The sequence below is a fragment of the Papio anubis genome, chromosome 6 (assembly GCF_008728515.1).
Source record: "Papio anubis isolate 15944 chromosome 6, Panubis1.0, whole genome shotgun sequence".
In the NCBI taxonomy this organism is placed as follows: domain Eukaryota; kingdom Metazoa; phylum Chordata; class Mammalia; order Primates; family Cercopithecidae; genus Papio; species Papio anubis.
Genome location: NC_044981.1, coordinates 118,542,791 through 118,559,354, shown reverse-complemented (window position 1 = coordinate 118,559,354; position 16,564 = coordinate 118,542,791). Strand labels below are relative to the sequence as shown.

Sequence of the window (16,564 nt, the reverse complement as noted above, 5' to 3'; positions counted from 1 at the left end):
GAGGCCCCAGAAAGCACCCGGGAGGGGCCTCCGATCCTGCCTGGGAGGGAGGGGTTAGAGGAGGATTCCTGGAAGAAGGAGGACCTAAGCTGGGTGTTTCTATTTTTGATTTTTATTGGTTTCCTAAAACATGAAAGTAACACATTTGATGAGAAAAAATATTCAAAATTACAGGAGTATATTCAGTAAAAGGTAGAAATCCCCACTCCGCCCTGAAAGTTGGATGCGGAGACTAACCGAAGTTGCATTATCAGCTGTCCCGATCTAGGAAATTTTTAGGACCCCACGTTTTAAAATACTTTTAAGAGTATGTCTGATACAGTCTGTAATACTAAAGCATCAAAATAATCATATTTTCCATAAGAGACTAAAGCACAAACAGTTACTGTCTAGTTCCATTATTACTTTCAACAGACTTTTTCTTCTTTTCCTTGTTCTGTTTTTTTCCTGGCCCGTTGGCGAGGTTAGAGCGCCAGGCTGTAAGAATCGGGTCTATGGACCGCATACCAGATAGGCGCGAACGCCTCTGGCAGCGGCGTCCGGGGGGCTGGCGGCACTCGCGGTGGGGCGGCCTGGGTTGCGGGTGACGATCTGCGGGGTCCCGCACCCGGGCCCGTGGAGCCCGGACCTGCACGTAGGCAGCGCGGCAAAGGCACACCCTCCTTGCGGCCGCGAACCCAGCGCCGTCCTCGCAGCGCGGCAATGCACTGCCACAGCTGCCCCCAGCCCGCCCGCCGCGGCCGCGAGTACCCAGACACCTACCCTGCGGGGCAATGACCCCCGGAGCTCAGGCGAGGCTGCTGGGGCGTGCCGCCTCTGCGGCCATGACGGCGACCGGGGGAAGCACCCCGCGCGCCAAGGCCCCGCGCAGCTGGGCTGTGAGTGCTGCTGCCCCGTCCGTCCGTCCAGCACCCGCCCGGAGAGTGAGGCCAGAGCACGCCCCAGCCGTGTCTAAATCAAGGCTCGGGGCGGTACCGACGGGCTGAATGACAAATGGCAGATGCCGTGGGCTTTGCCGCCCGCGGCAGCCAAGAGGATGGCTGAGCCGAGGAGGCCGCGCGCAGGCGGGGCTCGGGAGCCGGAACGGCACGGCTGCGAGGAGGGCGCTGGGGCCCCTGGCGGGGGCGTCACGTGGCAGGAGGAGGCCCCGCCGGGGACCTGGGGGTCCGCAGCCGAGGCGGGGGGAGCGGAGCGGCACCCACACGACCGGCGGGCCGGGTCACTGGTGGGGGCAAAGCCAAGGTCGCCCAGGTACAGCGCTGGCGCAGGTAGACCCGAGCTGGCCCAGAGTCCGCAGTGGGGCCTGCTAGCTCAAGTCACCGCCAGGATGGGCTGCCTAAGCCTGATCACACACGAGAAACGCGACAGATGCTAGGACGCTGCAATAGGCCAAACTAACTTACCTCCTGTGCCAGCAGCGCCCAAGTACAGCTGCCCAAATGTGAGCACTGACCGTGAGCCAGGCACTGTCCTAAGTACTTTGCAGGTAAATACGTGTAATCCTCACAGCAATGTTGGCAGAAATAACCGTCTCACGGCTGAAGAAACGAAGACGCAGAAAGCGTAGACAGAAATAATTTTATAATTATGGGATCACACTATGTCTGCTTCACACAATTTCAAATTTTTCAATGTTACTGGAATTTAAGAAAAATAAACTGAAAGGAATCTCTATTGCTTTCTTCCCTAAAAGACGTGCTTTTTAAAAGGCCTATCAGCATTACGTAAAAAGATTAAGAGAGGTGTAAGGAGCTCACTACATGTTTGGGTTTAGACAGTTTCATAGCTCTGAAAGATGAAGTTAATTAGCATCATACACCTCCGCCTACCTTTACCCCCTGCCTCTCAATTTCCATTACTTCTATTACTTTCAACTTACTAGCAATGAGAACATTTGCAATTGCTCTGCAACTTTATTTTTCCAGATGTTGTCTTAATTCTCTCTTTAAATGAATTTGATGTTCACTGTAACTTATCCATCCCTGAATTTTTATTTTTATTTAGTTCTTGATGGACTGCCTTCTTTTTCAAGTCATATTCCTAAGGAGGGTTTATAGAGTGCTGCCATGGTTGAGAAAATCTGGTATTTTTCTCTATACATAAATAAAAACTGAGTTGGGTATTTTCAATTCATACCTTCCTTCAAAACCTAACAGAACAAGATGGCAATTGCTTTATTTATTTTTTAATTATACTTTAAAGTTTTGGGATACATGTACAGAACATGCAGGTTTGTTACACAGGTATACACATCCCATAGTGGTTTGCTGCACCCATCAACCCATCATCTATATTAGATATTTCTCCTAATGCTATCCCTCCCCTGCTAGCCCCCACCCCTCCCTGTGTCCATGTGTTCTCATTTTTCAACTCTCACTTATGAGTGAGAACATGCAGTGTTTAGTTTTCTGTTCCTGTGTTAGTTTGCTGAGAACGATGGTTTCCAGCTTCATCTATGTCCCTACAAAGGACACGATCTCATCCTTTTTTATGGCTGCATAGTATTCCATGGTGTATATGTGCCACATTTTCTTAATCCAGTCTATCACTAATGGTTTCAAGTTGGTTTCAAGTCTTTGCTATTGTGAATAGTGCTGCAATAAACATACATGTGCACGTGTCTTTAGAGTAGAATGATTTATAATTCTTTGGGTATATACCCAGTAATGGGATTGCTGGATCAAATGTTATTTCTGGTTCTAGATCCTTGAGGAATTGCCACACTGTCTTCACAATGGTTGAACTAATTTACACTCCCACCAACAGTGTAAAAGCATTCTTATTTTTCCACATCCTCTCCAGCATCTGTTGTTTTCTGGCTTTTTAATGATTATCATTCTAACTGGCATGTTATTTGATAAGCAACTTCAGCAAAGTCTCAGGATACAAAAACAATGTGCAAAAATCACAAGCATTACTATATACCAATAATAGACAAACAGAGAGCCAACACATCAGTGAACTCTGATTCACAGTGGAGACAAAGAGAATAAAATGCCTAGGAACACAACTTACAAGGGATCTGAAGGACCTCTTCAAGGTGAACTACAAATCACTGCTCAAGGAAATTAGAGAGGACACAAACAAATGGAAAAACATTCCATGCTTATGGGTAGGAAGAATCAATATCAAGAAAATGGCCATACTGTCCAAAGTAATTTATAGACTCAATGCTATCCCCATCAAGCTACCATTGACTTTCTTCACAGAATTAGAAAAAACTACTTTAAATTTCATATGGAACCAAAAAAGAGCCTGTATAGCCAAGGCAATCCTAAACAAAAAGAACAAAGCTGGAGGCATTACACTACCTGACTTCAAACTATACTACAAGGCTACAGTAACCAAAACTGCATGATACTGGTACCAAAACAGATATATAGACCAATGGAACAGAACAGAGTCATCAGAAATAACACCACACATCTACAACCATCTGATCTTTGACAAACCTGACAAAAACAATCAATAGGTAAAAGATTCCCTGTTTAATAAATAGTGTTGGGAAAAACTGACTAGCCATATGCAGAAAACTGACACTAGACTGCTTCATTACACCTTATACAAAAATTAACTCAAGATGGATTAAAGACTTAAACATCAGACCTAAAACCATAAAAAGCCTAGAAGAAAACCTAGGCAAAATCATTTAGGACATAGGCATGGGCAAAGACTTCATGACTAAAACAACAAAAGCAATGGCAACAAAAGCCAAAATTGACAAATGGGATCTAATTAAACTAAAGAGCTTCTGCACAGCAAAAGAAACTATCATCAGAGTGAACAGGCCACCTACAGAATGGGAGAAAATTTTTGTAATCTATCCATCTGACAAAGGGCTAATATCCTGAATCTACAAGGAACTTAAACAAATTTACAAGAAAAAATCAAACAACTCCATCAAAAAGTGGGCAAAGGGTATGAACAGACACTTCTCAAAAGAAGACATTTATGTGGCCAACAAACATATGAAAAAAGCTCATCATTACTGGTCATTAGAGAAATGCTTCACTGATTTTTGACACAGAAGATTTCTGTGGAAAGATCTTAATCCCATGTAATTTTCCTGTTGGAGGTGGCTTGATTTTTCTGCTCGGACACCTGAAAAATTCTTTATCATTAATATACCTCTTAATATTCCTATCTGGGCTATGCCTCTGTGTCAGTTATTCTAGATCAATTTTTCCCCCAGCATACAGTATGATCTTCCAATTTATAGATTATGTTCTTTTCTAATATCCCATGCATATTATATATCTGAATAAACTGCATTTTCAGGGCTGAGTGTTGTTTTTATCTACTTGTTCTGTGAATCGAGGTTTTTCAGACAAGGAGAGGTGGGGGAAAAGGGGATGTGTGGAATTCAGCTCAGACAGAGTATAAAGCTTGCTGGGGGAACTCAACCTTCACATCTGAGATTCCTTTAAGTCCTCTGGCAGCTGGACTTCAAGCTAGCCAAGGGAATATCCCATGCCTCAGAGCTTCAGTTCATTTGCTCAGTTCAGCACTGTATCCCAGAAAGCGGGAAACCTTCCTGCTTCCGGCAAGATCCAACAGTGGTATGCAAAGGTTCCTCAACATTTCACAGGTGTGCCACTGCCTTTCCACATTGGAGGACATTTGTGAGAATTCTTAGGATTTGGTCTGATCATCTTTTTCCTCAACATGTCTTGCAGCGGTGGGTGGAGGGCTGGGCAGACATAGGTTCATCTGTACACAAATCACGCCTCCATAGAATCTTCTGTTCTCTTTGCTTTTGCCATCAATTTTCAAAGTTTACATTATAAGGTTGTACTTTTTTCTTCTTTGGTTGCAACATGTAAGTTTTTTGTTGCTTTCTTTCCTTTGGGAGATTTAGTGTTTTGTTTTGTTTTTGAAACAGAGTCTCGCTCTGTCACCCAGACTGGAGTACAGTTGCGTGATCTCGGCTTACCGCAACCTCTGCCTCCCGGGTTCAAGCAATTCTCCTGTCTCAGCCTCCTGAGTAGCTGGGACTACAGGCATGCACCATCATGCCCAGCTAATTTTTGTATTTTTAGTAGAGGCTGGTATGGGGGGGTTGGGCGGGGGGAAGTTCACCATGTTGGCCAGGCTGGTCTCAAACTCCTGACCTCAGTTGATCTGCCTGTCTCAGCCTCCCAAAATGCTAGGATTACAGGCATGAGCCACCCTGCCTGGCTGATTTAGTGTTTTAATTTTGATTTTTTTAGTGCTTTCTTGTGTCGTCTTTATCCAGAAGTCAGTCAAGCAGTCTTTCTTTCTCACTGGTAATGAATTACGTGAAATCCTTTTTTATCTTTAGGTTATTTCCACAGTGGTCTCTTTGAACATGACTATGTTGACCTGGTAGCTGTGATACACTCTTTTTCCCCTAAGCTTTCCCTCGATGACACATGCTTTGGCATTACAGCATGCCCCAGCAAAGTTTCTGGAGCAGGGGTTGCAAACTCAAATCTCTACAAAGTTTAAAACAGTGAGGAACAATGGGACTGTGGTAAAGTGAAAAGGACATTATTTGTGTAAGGGGCAGATGCTCAGCTCAGGCCAATGGCTGCCATGTTTGAATTCAGGGCAGGGTTGCCACATCTGCATAATTTTCAAGGGAAGTATGCTAGCTAACATTTTAATATAAAATCTCCTAAAATTAGAAACGCTGTAGAGACCACATGAAGTATTTATCCAGGTCAAACTGGACCCAAGGGTTGCCAGCGTGGTCCCTGTTGTAGAGAGAACCCCTCAGGACAAATTCCGTAATCACATTTTTTCTTTAAGTATTTGGAGATTCCATTTTATTCTGCAGACTATTGAATGACTTCTTAAAATTTCTTTAGCAAATGCAGAACAAGAAAATTCATCTGACACATCTATAAGTTGATACAATGTGTCAAGACCCAACACTTTCAGGAACAGGTGTTACCAGGGGTGGCAGCTATGATGGGGCTAAAATTAATAACACATGGGCAGATAGTCATATAGATTATGCCCACATTAACAAAATAATGGAGAGAGGAATGTTATTTTCAATTGATGCAAAAAGAACATTTGACAACCACACCTCATCCTAAACCAACTAGGAATGGAATGGAACTTCCTTAGCCTGATAGTGGCTGTATTTTATCCTATAGCTGCCATAACAAATTACCACAAACTGGTGGCATAAAACATGAAATGTATTTTCTGAGTCCCAGAGGCCAGAAGGCTGAAATCAAGATATCAGCAAAGGCCGCAGGCGCCATCTAGTGGCTCTAGTGGAGATTCCTTCCTCACTTCTTCCAGCTTTTAGTGACCATTGGCATTCCCTGGCTTCCTCGGCTTCCTTGGCTTGCGGCCACAGCATGCCAATCTCTGCCTCCATCTTCACAACGCCTTCTCTGTGCATGTCATGTGGTTTCTCCTGTATGTGTCTCTCTTATAGGGATAGATGTCACTGTACTTAGGACTCACTGAAATAACTGAAGGTGGTCTCCTCATTTCAAGATCCTTAACTTAGTCACATCTGCAAAGACCCTTTTATTCAACTCAGGTTACATTCTGAGATTCCAGAGATTAGGACACAAACAAATATTTTTGAGGGTCATCAGTCAGTCCTCATGTCAAAGTTGATGTGGGCAAAATCCATGTCAGCTTTGCTGTTGAAATTGACAAACTGATTCTAAACTTTATATGGAAATGAAAAGAACCTAGAAGAGAAAAAATCATCTTAAAAAGAAAAACAAAGTTGGAAGGCTAATTCTATCTGATTTTTAGGCCTACTATAAAGCTAGACTAATCAAGACAATGGGGTACTGGCTGGGTGTGGTGGCTCACACCTGTAATCCCAGCACTTTGGGAGGTCGAGGCGGGCAGATCACTTGAGGTCAGGAGTTCAAGACCAGCCTGGCCAACACGGCAAAACCCTATCTCTACTAAAAATGCAAAATTTGCCAGGCATGGTGGTGCACACCTGTAATCTCAACTACTCAGGAGGCTAAGGCAGGAGAATTGCTTTAACCTCAAGGTGGAGGTTGCAGTGAGCCAAGATTGCACCACTGCACTCCAGCCTAGGCGACAGAGCAAGACTCTGTCTCAAAAAAAAAAAAAAAAAAGACATAAGGGTACCGACAGTAGGGTACTGACAAAAGACAGCGGGGTACTGACATAAGAAAAAACAATATTGTATTGAGTCCAGAAATAGACACACACATAAGATCTATTGGGTTTTGTTTGTATGTTTGTTTGTTTGTTTTGAGACACAGTCTGGCTCTGTTGCCCAGGCTGGAGTACAGTGACTCGGCTCACTGCAGCCTCTGCCTTCCAGTTTCAAGTGATTCTCCTTCCTCAGCCTCCAGAATAGCTGGGACTACAGACAAGTGCCACTGCACCCAGCTGATTTTTGTATTTTTAGTAGAGATAGGGTTTTGCCACGTTGCCCAGGCTGGTTTCAAACTCCTGGGCTCAAGTGATCTGAGCACCTCGGCCTCCCAAGGTGCTGAGATTACAGATGTGAGCCACCGCCCCCAGCCTAGATCTATTGGTATTTTGACAGAGGTATAATGTAATTGCATTGGAAAGAGATAAATGGTGTGGGAACTGGTTACCTATATAGAGAAAAAAATAAACTTCCACATTCATTTCACACCCTTCCCCCCCCCAAAAAAAAATCAAGTGAAATCTCAGACCTAAATAAAAAGCAAGAACTATAAAACTTCTAGAATCACCCTAGAATCACTTCTAGAATTCAATACAGTACCCATTAGCCATGTATGGCTATTACATAGCTAGTCCAAACTGAAATTTGCTATAAGCATAAAATATACTCTGGTTTTCCAAGATATGGTATTTTTTAAAAATGTAAAATATCCCATTAATTTTTATATTGATTACATGTTGAAATAATATTTTAGATACATTGCATATAATTCAAATTAACTTAAACTATTTTTAAAACATGGCTATTGGAACATTTTAAATTACCTATGTAGCTCACATGATATTTCTGTTTGACAACACTGTTTCAGAAGAAAACCTAGGGATAGGCAGAGACTGACTGGGCAGGACACAAGAAGCAATGACCCTTAAAGAATAAAGTGGCAATTGGATTTTACTAAAAATAAAACGTGATCTTTAAAAGAGACTATTAAGGAAAAAAATCCAAGCCACATGGGAAAAAATCTTCACAATGCATATACATGACATAGGACTTGCACTAAAATATTTGAAGGACTCAATAATACAATAAACAATACACTTCACTAAATGAGACGTGTAAAGGGCCAAGAAGCCCAAAAATGACATTAAACGTCATTTCCCCAATGATTAATGCAAATCAAAACTATAGTGAAATACCACTACATACCCACTGGAAAGGCTGAAGTTGAAAAGACTGACAATACCAAGGGTAGGTGACAATGTGGGAAAACTGGAACGCTCACACATTGCTAGAAGAAATATAAAATGATACAGCCACTTTAGAAAACAGTTTGAAAGTTTCTTATAAACTTAAACATACTCTTATTATATGACCCAGCAATCCCAGTCTTAGATATTTTATCCAAGAGAAATGATAACATGTCTGTGGAAAGATTTAAATGCAAATATTCATATTCTCTCCAAACTGATAACAACTCAATTGTCAGTAATAAAATGGGCAAACTGCTGATACTGTCAACACAGATGAATTAAAACAATAGCAACAGTGTGCGGAGTCAAATAAATCATATTGTATCATATCAGGGTTCTCTAGAGGAACAGAACTAATAAGATATATATATATATATGTATATATACACTCACACACATATACATACATATATATATTATATATATATGAGTTTATTAAGTATTAATTTACATGATCACAAGGTCCCACAATAGGCCGTCTGCAAGCTGAGGAGCAAGGAGAGCCAGTCCGAGTCCCAAAACTGAAGAACTTGGAGTCTGATGTTAGAGGGCAGGAAGCATCCAGCATGGGAGAAAGATGTAGGCTGGGAGGCTAGGCCAGTCTCTCCTTTTCACATTTTTCTGCCTGCCTTATGTTCATTGGCAGCTGAATAGATTATGCCCTCCAGATTAAGAGTGGATCTGCCTTCTGCCTTCCCCAGACCACTGACTCAAATATTAATCTCTTTTGGCAACACTCTCACAGACACACCGAGGATCAATACATTGTATCTTTCAATCCAATCAAGTTGACGTTCAGTATTAACCATCATAATATGTAAACAACACATGGTCCCATTCATATGAAATTTTAGAAACACAAATTTATAGTCTTTCTAAAGCAGATCAATAGTTTTCTACAGTGGAAGGAGGGGAGGTGTTGGGGAATTTTACAAGGTGATAGAAACACTCCACCTCTTGCTTAGTAAGAAGATTACATTGGGGCTATGTATTTGTCGTACTGCACTGAATGATACACCTAAAATACATCCATTAGATTACATGCAAATCATCCTTCAATAAATGTCATTAAATTATTTCCTTTCTGATTTGGATAGGATGAGGAGAAATCACATGAGATTGGTTTTATCTCTATTACCAGCAATTTGAATTAGAATTGACCTTCTGCTACTTTTTTGTTGTGAGCTTTTTCATTAGCACTCCCTTGTGCATTATTAGTCTGTTTTCTAACCTGCGAGTGTGTCAGTGGCAGTGACCTAGAGCCTTCTCTTGGACTCCTAATCCAGTGTTCTTTTACAATAACAAGCAGCCACAGAGCCTCATTATGGCATTTACAGTCTGCTAAACAGATTATGCACCATAAAAACTCAAAAAAATCTCTTAGTGTGTTCAACTTAACAGATATTCACCAAGTGCCTAGATTTAATTTTCTCTAATCACAATATAAATAACCCCTAAAAACCTATAAACATGTGTAGTTTTTTTTTTTAAGGCTCATCACTTCTGGCCAAACTACCTCTCGCTGGTCTTAATGCTGGCCATTCTCAAGCTTCAAATCGCTTTTCCTTTTTTTTTTTTTGAAATGGTAATCTTGGCTCAGAGGATTCCTACCCCCTTCCCTCCTCTTGCCACTATTTGCAATGACTTCTCTATCTAGGTATCACTTCCCCACCAGGGCTCCCATGAGAACATCTTAAAATTTTTCCCCAAGCAAAACTGACTAATGTCCATTTCTATCTTCAAGTGACTGACATTTAGTGAACATAGAAGACCCACAAGGTGAAGTTTGGCGCCTCTACTAAAATGTCCTACTTTACGTGATACAGTTTTTCCATAGACTCATTATCGAGCCTGCTCAAGGGATGATTTTGGCACCTGCTGGTTAAATGTCCCCGCTAGTTGCCCCATCATCCCGGGCCAATTAGACAACCATGTGAATTATTTATTCAATAGCCTAATCTTAGAATTCCTTCACTTCCTCCTAATGGAAAACCTCCTCTCCATTCAAACAGTTCCCTGAATCCATGGCAACCCCCTAGACTTCAACAACCAGGATCTGCTCTCCCCTAGAAATCTTCCAACTCCAAAATTCCCACCACTGATCATAACTTCCAGCTCTTCCTGGTTTCTCACTCTCTTACTCACAGAATGTTTACTCTGACTGCAGTGAGACTCTCCAGTCTCCACTGGACTCCCTCCTGGTTTCCACACCTTCCCTAGCCAGCCTACACCACAAGGTTCAAGACTGTAATCATTTTCTCACCACTGTCCAGATCCTGATATCCTGTCCTTGCACCAAACCAAACTCCAAAGCTGCAGCCCCACTAGTGAATGAGCACAGAAGGAATAATTTAGAAAAGTTACATTTTGTAACCATTATAGTAATAATGAATACATGAATTATCAATGGATGCTAAAACTACTAGGGGGAACACTGAAGAGGAATAGGATATCTACATAGTCTCTATAGTCTCAAAAAATTAAAGAAAGAAATTCTATCGTTTACAACAACATGCATGAGCCTGGAGGACATTATGTTAAGTGAAATAAGGCAGACACAAAGACAAATACAGCATGATCTTTCTTACATGTAGAGTATAAAAAAGTGAAACTCATAGAAGTAGACAGAGAGTAGAATGGTGGTTACCAGAGAGTAGAATGGTGGTTACCAGCTTTTGAAGCTATAAGAGAAGATAGCTTCAAAAGAAGTGATCCAACTCTCCTACCTTAGGCAGGTGTAGGGCTTTGAACGAGAGGCTGAGAATCACCAAAAGAATTTTTTAAAAACCCACATTCCAAAGACAAACCACAGATTGGGAGAAATATTTGAAAATCACATATCTGAGAAATAATTTATATTAAATATACAAATAGCACTTAAAACTAACAAATAAAAACAATCAACCTAATTAAAAGATGGGTAAAGATCTGAACAGACAACTCACCAGAGGAGATATCTAGATGGCATGTAAGCATATGAAAAGATGTTCAGCATCATTTGTCTTTAGGGAAATGCAAATTAAAACAAGATACCACTACGTACTTACTAGAATGGCTAAATTTGTTTTTAAAAGTTGACAATACAAAATGCTAACAAGGATGCAGAGCAACAACCCATCATTGGTGATGGGAATGCAAAATGGTACTGCCACTTTGGAAGACAGTTTGGCAGTTTATTACAAAGCTAAACATAGTGATATGGTTTGACTGTGTTCCCATCCAAATCTCACCTTGAATTGTAGCTCCCATATTCAATTCAATCCAAATCTCACCTTGAATTGTAGCTCCCATGTGTTGTGGGAGGGATCTGGTGCTGGTAATAGAATCATGGGGACAGGTCTTTCCCATGCTATTCTCATGATAGTGAATAAATTTCACAAGATTTGATGGTTTTATAAAGGGGAGTTCCCTTGCACAAGCTCTCCTGCTTGCCACCATATAAGATGTCCCTTGCTCTTCCACCATGATTGTAAGGCCTCCTCAGCCATGTGAAACTGTGAGTCAATTAAACCTCTTTCCTTTATAAATTACTCAGTCTCAGGTTTGTCTTTATTGTAGCATGAGAACAGACTAATACACACAGACTTCCCATACTACCTAGCAATCACACTCCTTGGTATTTACCCAATTGATTTGAAAACATATCCATACAAAAACCTGCACATGAATATTTATAACAGCTTTACTCATAATTGCCCAAAACTGGGAGCAACCACAATGTCCCTCAATAGATGAATGGAAAAACTATGATATATCCATAATGTGGAATATTATTCAGCAATCTAAAGGAATGAGCTATTAATTCATGCAACATCATGGAAGAACCTTAATGTGTACTGCTAAGAAAAAGGAGCAAGTTTGAAAAGACTACATACTATATGATTCCATTCACATAATATTTTTAAAAAGAGAAAACTATGAACATGAAAAACAATTCAAACTCACCAGGAGTTTGTGGAAGGAAGTAGATTGACTGGGTGAACAGAGGGGATTTGGGGATTATTTTTTAGGACAGTGAAGCTATTATGTATGATAACGTAGTGGTGGATACATAACAGTATGCATTTGACAAATCCCACAGAATTTTATAGCACAAAGGGTAAACCTTACCATAGGCAAATCCCAGGATGGAATGCAGACGGCGACAAAAGAATCTCACTGTAATACTAATATGTACAGCATAAACTCATTGAAGGGGGGCTGGAGAAAAAAAGGTGCTGATTTAAGTAACTTTGGAAATAATTAAAGACAAAAAGGAACTGTACAAAAAATAAGCATTGCACTCTAGTTGGTAAAGTTGTTTCACGTGGGGGTACAGATGAACAGTTCCAAAACTACAGTCCATGCACAATGGGAATGGCCAAGTAAGTAATTAGATGGTAGGTGGTAGGAGCTAGGTTTCTCTGTTAGGGGAATTACAGATAAGCAAGAGGGGAAAGCTAGAATAAGCCAGGTAGGACTGGATTAGAGTTGGACATCATTATGAATTCATATTTAGCTTTTTTTTTTATTTTTTATTTTATTTTTTATTTTTTATTTTTTTTTTGAGGCCACAAAGAAATTAAAGACTCTCATTGTCTGGACCACACAGTTCTTTTCCTTTGTGAAAGCAATTAGAATGGTAAGGAGAGCTAACTATATATTGGTAGCATTCCAGGAAGGTTTCAAATGGTCAGGTAGTCATGGAATCATAAAACTGAAAGATACTGGCTCTCTGGGAGGTAACTTACTATTCCTATTTTATAATGAGGCAACAAGAGTCTTGCTCTGTTGCCCAGACTGGAGTACAGTGGTTTAATCTTGGCTCACTGCAACCTCCGCTCCCAGGCTCAAGTGATTGTTGTGTCTCAGCCTCCGGAGTAGCTGGGATTACAGGCACGCACAATCATGCCCAGCTAATTTTTGTATTTTTAGTAGACACGGGGTTTCATCATGTTGACCAGGCTGATCTCAAACCCCTGGCCTCAAACAATCCACCCGCCTCAGCCTCCCAAAGTGCTAAGATTACAGGCCTGAGCCACTGTACCTGACCAGCTTTAGAAAGACATATGTGGATATATAAATATAATTGTAGCTATGTGTGTATGCATAGGTTAGTATGCACCCCTATATTTCCTAGCTCTGTCTACTGAGGCGGCCTACATACAGTGACACCCTGCTGATGATGAACATACATGGTCAGATTTCTATGTCTAATATTATTCTCCAGTAAGAGGAACCACGCCCCTTGGAGAAAGCATTCATGTGAGGGGTGGGCAGGGAATATACAAGATGTACCTTGATGATATGGTTTGGCTGTGTCCCCACCCAAATCTCACCTTGAATTGTAATAATCCCCATGTGTCAAGGGCCGGGCCAGGTGGAGATAGTTGAATCATGGGGGCAGTTCCCCCAAACTGTTCTTGTGTGTAGTGAATAAGTCTCACAAGATCTGATGGTTTTATAAATGGGAATTCTCTGCACAAGCTCTCTGGCCTGCCGCCAAGAAAGACGCTCCATGCTCTTCCACCATGATTGTGAGGCCTCCTTAGCCATGTGGAACTGTGAGTCAATTTAACCTCTTTCCTTTATAAATGAAGCAGTCTTACATATGTCTTTATTAGCAGCATGAGAACAGCCTAATACACTTGAGCATCCTGAATACCAGAAAGTAAGGAAGTGCTCAAAAATAAAAACAATAATGGTGGTATGTCAAAGGGACACAAGAGCCAACCTGAAAGAGTTCCTAATGACCAAAACTGAAATCATCTGAGCAAACAAATAATTCATATAGTATTGAATTATAATCCAAGGTATAAACATCCATGTATATCAGTATGATCTCATACTGATATAAATAATTGAATGAATAAGTAAATAAATGAGGGGGAAGAGACAAATCCTATGCAGGAGAATTTCAAATGATTTATGTAGATACTCCGCTCTCAAGGAGATGAGGCATAACTCCCCATTCCTTAAGCATAGGCTGCATGTACAGCCCTCCTTACATTATTATACAGCACATACATTACGGAGTGGGGAGGGGTGACTTTGCCAATGGAGAAACCAGACAAACATCACCTCAGCCAGGTGACCAAGGTCAATCTCAGCAGCGACAAGTCATAGTCACAGCTGTACCCTTTTCCTTTCTTTTGTAGTCTTCCCCCAAATCCCAGTCTAACCATGAGAAAAAACATTAAACACACCCAAATTGAGGGACTTTCTACAAAATACTTGATCACTACTCTTGAAAACTGTCAGGGTTGTCAAAAGAAAAAAGGAAAATGTGAGAGACTGTCACAGCCAAGAAGTCCCTAAGGAGACTTTGTGGCTAAATGTAATGAGGAATCCTGGAATAGAAAAAGGACTTAAGGGAAAATGAGTGGAATCCATCCAAAGTATGAGGTTTACTTAATAATATGTATCACTATTGGTTCATTAATTGTGACAAATGTACCATAGAAATGTAAGATGTTAATGCTCGGGGAAATTGGGTGCTAAGTATCTGGAAACTCTCTGTACTGCCTTTGCAACTTTTTTGTAAATCTGAAACTATTCTAAAGTAAAAAGGATACTTTTAAAAAACACCTACTAGATGGGCACAGTGGCTCACACCTGTAATCCTAGCACTTTGGGAGGCCAAGGCCGTTGGATAACTTGAGGTCAGGAGTTTGAGACCAGCCTGGCCAACATGGTGAAACCCTGTCTCTACCTAAAAATACAAAACATTAACTGGATGTGGTGGCATGCACTTGTAATCCCAACTACTCAGGAGGCTGAGGCAGGAGAATCACTTGAATCCGGGAGGTGGAGGTTGCAGTGGGCCGAGATCATGCCATTGCACTCCAGCCTGGGTGACACAGTGAGACTCCATCCCGAATAAATAAATAAATAACACCTCCTTGCCCAAGTTCTACCTGAGAGATTTGGATTCAGTCAGTCTGGGAACACTGCCACATATATGAATACTAAGTGACAACTAACAATGGACAAAATCTACCTCTAAAGAATTTCTCTGGTTTATCCCAGCTCCTTATTACTTTCCCGACTTATTCATGCATTCTTGTATTTGATAAGCATTTATAGAGGACCTAACATATCCTAGGGACTCTATAAGGTACTGGGAATTAAACACCAATAAACCACTGTTTTGTAAGCAGCAGGTCACAACCCATTAGGAGGTCATGAAATCAAGCTGGTAAGTCATGACTAGCATCTTCTTCCTACTAAAAGAATAAAACGTATCAGAATCCAACTTATATAATAAAAGACTGGGTTGGAAAATTATTTGTTTTGTGTATGTTTGTATGTCCTGGATATAAAACATAATTCTTAATATAGATTTAAAGCCAAAAGAATTTGAAATCTACCATAATAAATTATGTTCCTGGCCTCAAGGAGTTTCGGTTTGGCAGAAGAAAAAAGACAAGTAAATCTTAGAAAAAAGAGTTTGCTTTAACAATAGCAAAATAGAACTGTTTTCTACAGTTTATACAAAAAAATAGTACTGTATTAACTAGTTCACAAAATCTTAGCCAAAGAAGTATCAAGGCATATTTATACTTATTCATTTATAATTTATTTCACTATATCTCCAGAAAGAATTTACAGCACCTGTCTAGTTAAGATAGTCATCCCTGGCTATGAAATTTAGAGACCTGGGGTTCAACTGCCACATAAATCTTCTATACAAATAGCCTAACAAATTTCTGATGGTATATTCTTATAGAAACCCATATTTTCCAATAATTCATCTATACCCAAGCCAGACTTGTCCAAATTTCTTTGCTTGTTGTTTCAAGTTAGAATAAATACGTATTTTCAATCTCTAGATTACATTCACAAGAACACTGTACTGCTCAAGCTTAGTTAGTGCTTAATCCTTTGGATGCCCTGCAAACCACTGTAACTACTGGCAAAGCAGATAGGAACATTTATTTCTAAAGACAAAAAAAAAAAAAAAAAGGTAGCTTTTCAATTTCAGACTTCCAGGTTAGATCAATTTGCTTAGACTTCTCAGTGCAAATTAAGCTCATCAATAAAACTTAGTATTAGCATTATTTTGTCCAGATGCAGTGGCTCACACCTGTAATCACAGCACTCTGGGAGGCCGAGGCAGGAGGATCACTTGTGTCCAGGAGTTCGAGACCAGTGTGGGCAACAAAGTAAGACCCCCGACTCTAGAAAAACGGTATTAAAAAATTAG

The 16,564-nt window shown here is 40.7% G+C and overlaps 1 protein-coding gene across 39 annotated transcripts in view; it reads right to left on the bottom strand.

Moving 5' to 3' along the window:
• Nucleotides 1-16,564, bottom strand: part of PLAGL1 (PLAG1 like zinc finger 1) — a 114,026-nt gene that overhangs the window by 64,933 nt on the left and 32,529 nt on the right. For 20 of the 39 annotated variants that reach the window (XM_031667373.1, XM_031667369.1, XM_021937774.2 and 17 more), the window contains exon 1: nt 763-2,168. The exons of 6 other annotated variants lie outside the window; for them this stretch is intronic. The gene's annotated coding sequence lies outside the window, so the exon portion shown is untranslated. Of the gene's footprint in view, nt 1-762; nt 2,173-8,335; nt 8,418-16,564 lie in introns of those variants that run through there. 13 more of the 39 variants (XM_031667379.1, XM_021937789.2, XM_021937788.2 and 10 more) reach the window with 3 other exon arrangements.